Source organism: Schistocerca nitens, chromosome 3 (assembly GCF_023898315.1).
Source record: "Schistocerca nitens isolate TAMUIC-IGC-003100 chromosome 3, iqSchNite1.1, whole genome shotgun sequence".
Taxonomy (NCBI): domain Eukaryota; kingdom Metazoa; phylum Arthropoda; class Insecta; order Orthoptera; family Acrididae; genus Schistocerca; species Schistocerca nitens.
In genome coordinates, this window is record NC_064616.1 from 443,744,723 (window position 1) to 443,754,470 (window position 9,748).

At 42.8% G+C, this 9,748-nt stretch overlaps 1 pseudogene; it reads left to right on the plus strand.

Annotated features, from left to right (window-relative positions):
* Positions 1–6,548: 6,548 nt before the first annotated feature.
* LOC126249956 (5S ribosomal RNA) lies at positions 6,549–6,665 on the plus strand (annotated as a pseudogene).
* Positions 6,666–9,748: the final 3,083 nt, after the last annotated feature.

The window sequence follows — 9,748 nt, forward strand, 5'->3', positions numbered from 1 at the left end:
TAGTAGTACGTTCAAAATAAGAAAAAAATGTCCAGAAAAGATGTGTTCTAAAACGCATACCTTGAAAGTTACGGGCACTTGATCATTAGAAGAGTTGTGTTTCAAAGTAGCAAAGATGAACAAGTGCTCATAGCCCTTAAGGAATGCATTTTAGACCACATGTTTACTGAAGTTCTTTTTCTTGTTTTGGTCCATATTACCAGTTCCCAAAATATGGAAAGCAGAGAACTTGTAGTAGAAGAGATTTGTTTCATAGTATTGAAGATGAAAAATTTCTCGTAGCTCTTAAGGTATGCATTTTCGACCATATGTTTACTGAGACTTTTTTGCTTCTTGTATCGCGTACTTTCAACTATATGCGTTTACGCCATTAATTATGATACACCCTGTATTAAATTATGTCATCTACGTCACTTCGGAGGTTTTTAAACGTTAATGAGAATCAACCTGTATTCAGAACATAGAGGGCGTTATTCCTACCTAGTTTGCGCTGTCACGCTGAAATGATAATCGTTTGTATATTCAAACACGTTCACTGGTGTGCATAATTTAAGGGCGGAAGTAGTTTCGTATGCTGTATCACTGCCTAGTAACATACGTCGACAAAACTTGGATCATATATAGAAAGAACTACAACATTATAGCACAGAGCCGCCCGCTGTGGCTGAGCGGTTCTAGGCGCTTCAGTCTTGAACCGCGCTGCTGCTACGGTCGTAGGTACGAATCCTGCCTCGGGCATGGATGTGTGTGATGTCCTTAGGTTAGTTAGGTTTAAGTAGTTCTAAGGCTAGGGGACTGATGACCTCAGATGTTAAGTCTCATACTGCTTAGAGCCATTTGAACCATATAGCACAGAAGGTAACTGAAACATCCGTGTGTAGTTGCCGCGTGGTTTGAGACACCATGTCACGGATTACGCGGCTCCTCCCGCCGGAGGTTCGAGTCCTCCCTCGGGCTTGGGTGTGTGTGTTGTTCTTAGCATAAGTTAGTTCAAGTTAGATTATGTAGCGTGTAAGTCTAGGGACCGATGACCTCAGCAGTTAGGTCCCTTAGAATTTCACACACATTTGAACATTTTTTGAGCTGAAACAAATACACAATGAGACGAACAGGGATGACGCTTTTATTCAAAGACACCAAATACATGGAAGTCATGGCGATATACGATGGTCCCCTGGATATTACAAAAGGCGGACATGGTTCTCAATAGGTGTTTGTGATCACCACGGACAGCAATGCATTATGTGCACCGTGCTCGCATACTGGCCACAAGGATGGTAACGCGTTCTTATCGTTGGTGCGTGTGGACGTGTTGCAGTACGTCTCGCCAAAGCATACCGCACGTGCTCGATGGGATGAAATCGGGGGGAAGGGCAGCGCAGCCCATACACCGAATATACTCTCGTCCGAAGATCCCCACCGGCGATGTTCGATGCGGTCGTGACGATAGCATTCAAAAATGTTCCTCGGTGCATTACGTGTTTCCACCTCTCGCCATATGAGATTACGTCCAGAATCTGCTCTCATACGAGAAGACCACGCGACCTCAGTCCTCGATGGTCCCGTCCCTATTCTCTTGCCATCATAGCAAAGGGCGCCACCAAGTGCGGGTGTCAAAGGAACACAACGTACTGGTCGTCGGGCAAAGAGACCACCACAATGCAGTCGCCGCGTCACTACGGAAAATCATATTGCGTATCTTTCAGTCCTGTTAAATGTGGTTACAACTGCACCCGTTGTTTGACATGAGCCCCTTCTTGCCTTTTGCGCAATGTAGCGGCCATCTGTTGCTGTAGCGGACTGTGCAGCTGGTCCTGGCGGAGGTTCGAGTCGTCCCTCGGACATGGGTGTGTGTGTTCGTCCTTAGGTTAATTTAGGTTAAGCAGTGTGTAAGCTTAGCGACAGATGACCTTAGCAGTTAAGTCCCATACGATTTCACACAAATTTGAACTTTTTTTGACCGTGGAAGACCATGTCTTCTCCTTAGGTCAGCAGTGCCAGTGGTTCGGAACGATCCCCATGCAAGTCCAACAATGCTGTGAGCAATACTGAACTCCTGGATTACGCACGTCGCACTTCGTCCTAATTCCAGAGTCCCTATGACTCTTCCGCGTGTGAAGTCATCCAGATGTTGTCGCCAGCCCATGTTGTAATGAAGAAAATCGCCACAGCACCCCGTAATTGCTTGCTGGTCCTACACGCTGTATTTTCCAGTTCCTACAGCTGCCTCGTGTTGCGGCGTCAGCCTTCTTTGGCGCTACAATCGCGCTGAACTCACGCCGTGTGACGTCCAACTTCCCTTTCACGACTGGCCGACCTCGGTCTGTATGCTTCCGGACTTTCATTCATTTTCACCGAATAGTTAATATGTTATATTACTTTATGTAGCTCGTCCTTAAGTTTTGCAAAGCAGTGTAGTACATTTCATGTCATCTCGAAGTTTTTTGCATGTCACGTTCACTTTGTTACGATGTTAATAGCCAGCAATGCACTAAGTGAAGTTTCAGGGCACCCTGCTGTAACTATTTGGTTTTATATTTAAAGACATGCGCCAATCGAGCTCTAAGGTATCAGTATTTTCAGTGATACACGGAACGATTCTCTTTTAACGCTGAGAGTTTCTTGTGATGTTCAGTGCCACACCTGTGCTTGATCGTTAAGTACGAAGATGTGTGCAATGCAGACTATCACGTGGCAAGTATCCCAGTGGGGGGCTGGGCAGTAGTTTCATTCTGTATTGTTACGCAGTTATGGAAGTTGTATAATTAACTACTCCGTACCATACTGCAATCACTTTCGTTGTTAAAACTGTGCTTTGTATATTTTGCCTTATGATATTCAAATGGTTCAAATGACTCTGAGCACTATGGGACTCAACTTCTGAGGTCATCAGTCCCATAGAACTTAGAACTACTTAAACCTAACTAACCTAAGGACATCACACACATCCATGCCTGAGGCAGGATTCGAACCTGCGACCGTAGCGGTCTCGCGGTTCCAGACTGTAGCACCTAGAACCGCACGGCCACTCCAGCCGGCTTATGATATTGAACTCCCGGCTTTGGTGCTCCAATTTGGTGAGACTGGGAGAAGAATCTATTATTAATACGTCGTAAATTTGCACCATGTTACCTTTCATGGTCTCTTCTGCTATATAGCGTGTTTTCAAAAAATTACAGGCTAGTAAATCCTAACTGAAGACTAATCGGAAAAAAACTGATCGTACATCTCATGTTCGGGGGCCACCAAGCTATAATTCAGTTATTCTACACTCTAAAATAACATTAAAAAGTATCTTCATCAGAGCTGCTGATTCGTTGCTCATTTTATTACCTGTTGACATTTCACATCAGATGATGCAAAACTGAGGGACTGAAACCGAAATTTACTCAACTTGAATACTAGCGCAAAATAAACTTCAGATCTCCTTAGAAGAAAACTTTGGAAATAGAAAAGGTTTTACTGCCGTTTATGTGCAACAGAATTTTTGCCTGGACAGTATAATAAAAGCCGGGGTGCGCGATATAAACAAGTCCAGCCGCGACAATATCTGGCTGGTATATTGAGGCCCCCGTGGACGGACTGGGGCGCAGTTATGGTGGCTGTGTTTGACTTTGCTGCTGGCTACGGAATAATGCAACGCCCGCTTGCAGAGTTGCTGCGACCGTCATATTCTGCAGCCAAGGGTTGACTAATTCAATACGTCCTCACAATTTACTTTTGTATGAGGCCTCCGTCCCAAGAACTGGATATCAGTTTTAAGTGCAGATCCGCACAGTTAAAGCAGTTCCGGGTTACTGACTTTGTCAAAACACAATGGTTCTATCGCGAAGAAAAGTTAAATTTCAGGCCTACTTTTACATTTATTTTATTAAGTCATATCAGTGAAGTCTATCTGTTCTAGGGCTATACAGTAAAACGTTGTTTGCGGAACATTCGTAACTCAGATGTTTCATCTTTCCCAGTTCAGTCACTTGAATACTTGCTATGGGCCTGCTGCTGATCACTTTGTGCGACTCTTTCTATTGAGTGTAATGGAAGCTGTCACGATGACGTACATTTCGCACAATGTAACTTTACACATAGCGCAACATATACTGGGAGTGACGGAATAGAAAAAATGCCTTACATTCGCACCTCCAGTACCAAACTTGAAGTTACGTTGCGCATATAGTTCTTGGCATTCAATATACTACCATAGGCCAAACCAGTGTCTTAACTGCCTTGTTTCTCAAGAGCTGTTAGTACACATTACGTTAAAAGTTTTCAGCATCTATTAACGCAAGGCAAAGTATTGTCCGTATCACATGTTTTCTTGTAAAGTACGGTTGTAATGCGATTGTGCCATGTTTGGCGTTTGTCTTACTGTGCTGATATCCTGCACATAATTTCGCAGAATGATTGTGTATTAGTTTCTCTCACTTCTTAATCACTTCTATTGAACCTTCATCGTCACTAGCTGCCACACAATTATAGTAGCGGAAATAGTAGGAACGGTCGCTTCTTAAATGTATTGTTTTTAGTGCCGTCAGTTCCAAAATCACGCTCCGTCACATGCCTAGCACAGAAATATTAAATTTCGCTTTCAGTTTACAGTAGGAAAGGGATTTTTCTCGACATCAATTTGCAATAGACGTCTGACAACTCGACTCCAAGTGAGAACCAGGGCTGCCATGTAACGTTAGCGGCACTCCGACCTTTGAGGCGGGGAACAAATAGCGGCCTACCTCCATCTCAGCGCAATGAATCACCTAGTGTTCGCCGCACGTACGGCCGAAGGAATCTGTAACACAATGTCTAGCTGCTGTTGCTTGTGCGGAAGTTCTGGAATAGATATTCGTCCTGCATTTATGTGTCTGGCTTATTGTCAATTTCAACAACTACACATATTACGTAAAATTATGTTAGCAGCAAACATCCTGCGTTACTATAGATTCATAATACGTCTAATGAGGAGGACCAAATTCGAAATCACAAGAAAATTGGCGCAGTAGTTAAGAACTAAGCAATACTGTCACATCAGAACCATTATCAAGTTCAAATCCGAAAACAGGATCCTCAGTGAAGTACAACACTTAAAACTTCAAGCACTTTTATTACGGATACCAATGTACAGACAGAACAGAACTGCCCCGTAAATGAAGAGTGTTGCTATTTATACATATTTCGAATAGCGCAAAATATGCAAACATTACAAATGTAAGAAATCTCGAAAACTGTCTAGAAGTGATAAATACATAATAATGAATGTGAGCTGGTAACCAGATTTGAACTGCAGACCCGTAGCACTCCAGAAGGCAACGTTAACCGCTACTCTACATCGCATACAGCAGAGTACGCGGTGTTGCTCCCCCGGCCTCCTGTTTCAGAAGATCTCATTGGAGCCGATTACAGCTTGCTATATCTAGATCTTGTCATTGGCTTTGTGCATGACAGCGCTGGAGAATCCTTGCCTCCGGTCGTGTTGTCACACCCTCTTCACTATGGCACAAAGACGGGACAAGCCTCTTGTCAAAGCGATTTTCAGGACTAAAATGGTATTCGCTTCCTAACATCTAAACATGGACGGGATTTGCTCATATTGATCCGTCCTGTATCCCCTAAATGGAACCTGCCTGACCGCGATGTCTCTCTTGGGACAACAAAAAAACTGCATCGGCTTGTCAAGTTATCAGACGTTTTGTCAGTTTCTTTATATTCTTCACATACTTAAATCTTATTTATTGTGTTTTCGTCAGCAATAAGTTGCTGACACGCCTGCATAAATCGCTTTGCCTTTGATCCAGCGCAATTGTAAGCACATATTCTGTCTCTAGTGGCCAGCTCGGCTATTTCTTGCATCACTACGTTGGATCAGAATGTAGAAAGGCATTGTACATTTGATGTTGTCTATGTATCATTTACTAAAACGAAAAAAAACTTCAGTGGCAAAAGTCATTCTCATAAGTCCACCGTCTACCCGAAATTGTATGCGCGCTGCTTACGTTTATCGAGACACGTAGTTTACGGTCATCTTGTCTTCTTCTTTCCCTTACCTCTTCTCCTTTTTTATCTTCCTCTTTCCCACGACTTGAATTTCTACTTTACTTCACCCAGAATAACTAGCTGAAAAAAAATCTTAATAGCTTTAGCCAACTCTCTGTAAGCTTTGCATCTCCACACATTTAAACATCAAAGTAAATAATTCAGTTCATTATATTATCCCACACTTAAGTAGAAAAGTTTTTTGTAGCCTCCAATGCCTGAAAAACTTAGGGGAAGTGTCGCTTATTTTTCCTGCCTTGTTTGAGTTAGATGCATTGAAATCTCTGCCCAATTCCAACTGTGGACCTGATCTCCCGACGTCTTATATCTTCCTATTCATCCCATTTAGTGTTATTATATAATTTTTGCACTTTTATTGTACTCCAATCCAGGTTTCAATTTCTATATACGTAGTGATGACGTTCCATTTGTCCTTGTGATGTTTGTGAGTTAATCCTCATGTCATGTATATCGATTTAGTTCTGCCTATGATCCATATGTTTCAGCTCCTGCTAACATCCTTCGCCAACGGTTTTGCCGCAGTGGTAACACCGGTTCCCGTCAGATCACCGAAGTTAAGCGCTGTCGGGTTGGGCTAGCACTTGAAGGGTGACCATCCGTTCTGCCAAGCGCTGTTGGCAAGCGGGGTGCACTCAGCCTTGTGAGGCAAACTGAGGAGCTACTTGATTGAGAAGTAGCGGCTCCGGTCTCGAAAACTGACATACGGTCGGGAGAGCGGTGTGCTGACTACATGCCCCTCCATATCCGCAAGCAGTGGGCTGTGGATGACACGGCGGCCGGTCGGTACCGTTAGGCCTTCCAAGGCCTGTTCGGACGGAGTTTAGTTTAGCTTAGTTAACACCCTTCATAATAACTACGGATTTGATATCGCCTGTTCATTTCGTAAGAAAACCACTTTTAACACCGATGTATTTCACAGTACTATGTTGTTTTCTTGCCCTAGCAGTCCGAATATCACAAACTTACTCATTTCTTTCTTCACGGCTGCGGTTATTCTTTTTTCCTAGCATTTTCAGCGCGCCTACTGCTGAGCTGCTTTTCTCGTTTCAGTTGTTCCTAGTGTCACACTACAGTACATAAAAGATCGATTTAGGAGCAAAATATCTAATGTCACCAACACGACGGGACGAACTTCCTTTAATGAAACAGAAATCGAAAATGTTATTGTGATATTTGCTTCATTGATATTACTCTTGCTGTTGATACAGATACTTAATTAAGTTGCCAAGTCTCATTGTGTAAGCAGTATAATTTCTATGCTTTCATTCGTGGCAATCTGGTCTTCGAGATTTCATGAAGAGCTGAATCTTCTTTGCTCTACACTACCTAGAACTATTGATGTAATCGCACGTAGTTTTATCAACATATTTCGTCTGTTAATGGTTTTTATTTTTTCAGCTGTCATATCTGGAGCCTAACATGGAAATAAAGGAAACATAACACAAGGGGGTCCACAGATGTGGAACCACCCTTCTAACACAGAAACAGAAACTTCATGTGTGTGTGCAATCTTATGGGACAACTGCTAAGGTCTTCAGTCCCTAAGCTTACACACTACTTAAACTAAATTATCTTAAGGACAAACACACACACACAACCATGCCTGAGGGAGGACTCGAACCTCCGCCGGGACCAGCCGCACAGTCCATGACTGCAGCGCCTTATACCGCTCGGCTAATCCCGCGCGGCAGAAAAAAACTTAAAGTAGTATGAGATGAGAGTGGTGGGAAACCTATAAGACTACGTTACGAACATGGTGGCAGTATTGCCAGCCGCCATCTTGTATGCAACTCGCAGTTTCAAATAGAGGGGGGTCATGCGACATATTAAACAAGCAAAAAATTAAACGAGAAATATAATGATGCCCTCTCATTTGAGAATAGCCTCATCCATTCTCGAGCAGGGACTGATATTTCTTCCTCACACGTGACTTGAAAGCCGATGGGGTTACCACACACCGACCGCACTGAGATCGTCTCGATATCACGAGATAGGAGCACTCGTCTTATCGCAAAGGATTTCAACCGACGCCACCTAGTCATACCGCACGTTACCCTAAGTGCGGTGATGAAACTACTCGCGAAATTCTATAAAATTGGCTCTGTCGAAGACAAACCGAATGCTGGACAATGGAAAGTTGTATACGGCTGAGGCAATACCAAGCGCTACTCTGGCGTCGTTAAGTATAAGTCCAGAACACAGTACACGGCGCACCTCGTAGGAAACTGGAGTCAATCGTACATTGTTGATGCTTATGCTTGCATTCTGGTACACAGATTGCATTTAAACTGCATGATGAATGGGTGAAACGGATAAAACAACCTTAAAACGTGCTGAGAAACACGTCTTGCACAACTTGCAACTTGAATATGTTTTACCTCGTTGACAATGAATAAGGATATGCTCAGATATAAGATACCATTTCTAATCTCATGTAATTCTCTATCTGTTTAACACGTATTCCGCCTCGGAAACTGCGCGGTCTGTGCGCTCGATTGTTAACCAAATGAGTTCTGGTTCGATTCCCTGCCGGTTCGGAGATATTTCTCCCCTCGGGGTCTGGGTGTTGTGTTGTCTTTACGTTCGTAATGTTCATAACTGACATTACACTACTGAGATGGGGGTATGGGAACGCCCCGGGGGGGGAAAAAAAAGAAAAGAGGTAGTATGGCCTCCATTCACTTTTAAAGTTACGAACTGCACCCAAGATGGTGGCTTACAGAAACGCCGTATTGCTAACAGAGCATCCCATCTCATATTACTTTAATGTGACCTTCGGTTTATTACGTTGTGCAATGCCTTGTCGACAACGCAGTCGGTAGAAATCCATGACAACATTGTATTAGTCTAGGACGAATAGGGAAGCCAGCCATCGCCTATTTTAAGGAAGATTTGCGTCATTTGACAAAGCTATTTAAGGTAACACCAAAAGAAATAAAGCAGATTGGCCTGCTTCTCGTTAATATATTCAGAGTGATGTGTTGGAGTGTAAGACACTGGACATGCAATCCACATCGACATTAAGGTTTCTCGCTGCTTACCAAAATCACTTAAGGCAGATTCTGGAATGGATCCTTTGAAAAGGACACAGGTAATTTCTAAGTAATAAGTCTGTCACTTAGACTGAAGTAGATGGAGCACAAACAAAGCCTTAGCTCCAATCTGTTTCCAGTGGTGAATCACTATGATGCCAGATAACTCAGAGAATTGAAGAAAAACAGTGTAATGTTAAAGTATCAGTAAAGTAGTGAGTACATTGTATACGGAGGTGCGATACAGGAAGGTTTGCCAAATTTCCATCTATGGCAGCCATAACCTCTGAAACAGATTCAAAATGTTTACCATATACGATAATTCTTTAGAGTCAGATAGTATCACTGTTAGCCAAACACAGTGAAAAGGTAGGTGCCCAATAAAGATACTTAAAATATCTCAGTTTTTCTTTTCCCGAAACACTTCCATACGTGGTTGCGTTGATGTGATAAACTATTATATTTTTTTCTTTTGCAGTCTAGACTACATCTATTAGTTTTTATATACAGTTAGTGGACAAAGATGGCGTAATATTTTCCATTTAACGTTTTACCTATCTCAAAGAAACCAATAAAAAGTATTCCTTCCCTTTGCCATAAAACACTGGCCATGCCCTCTCCGGCAAATAAAATGGGCATTTTTTGATAGAGTACAAATAATTATGACCTAA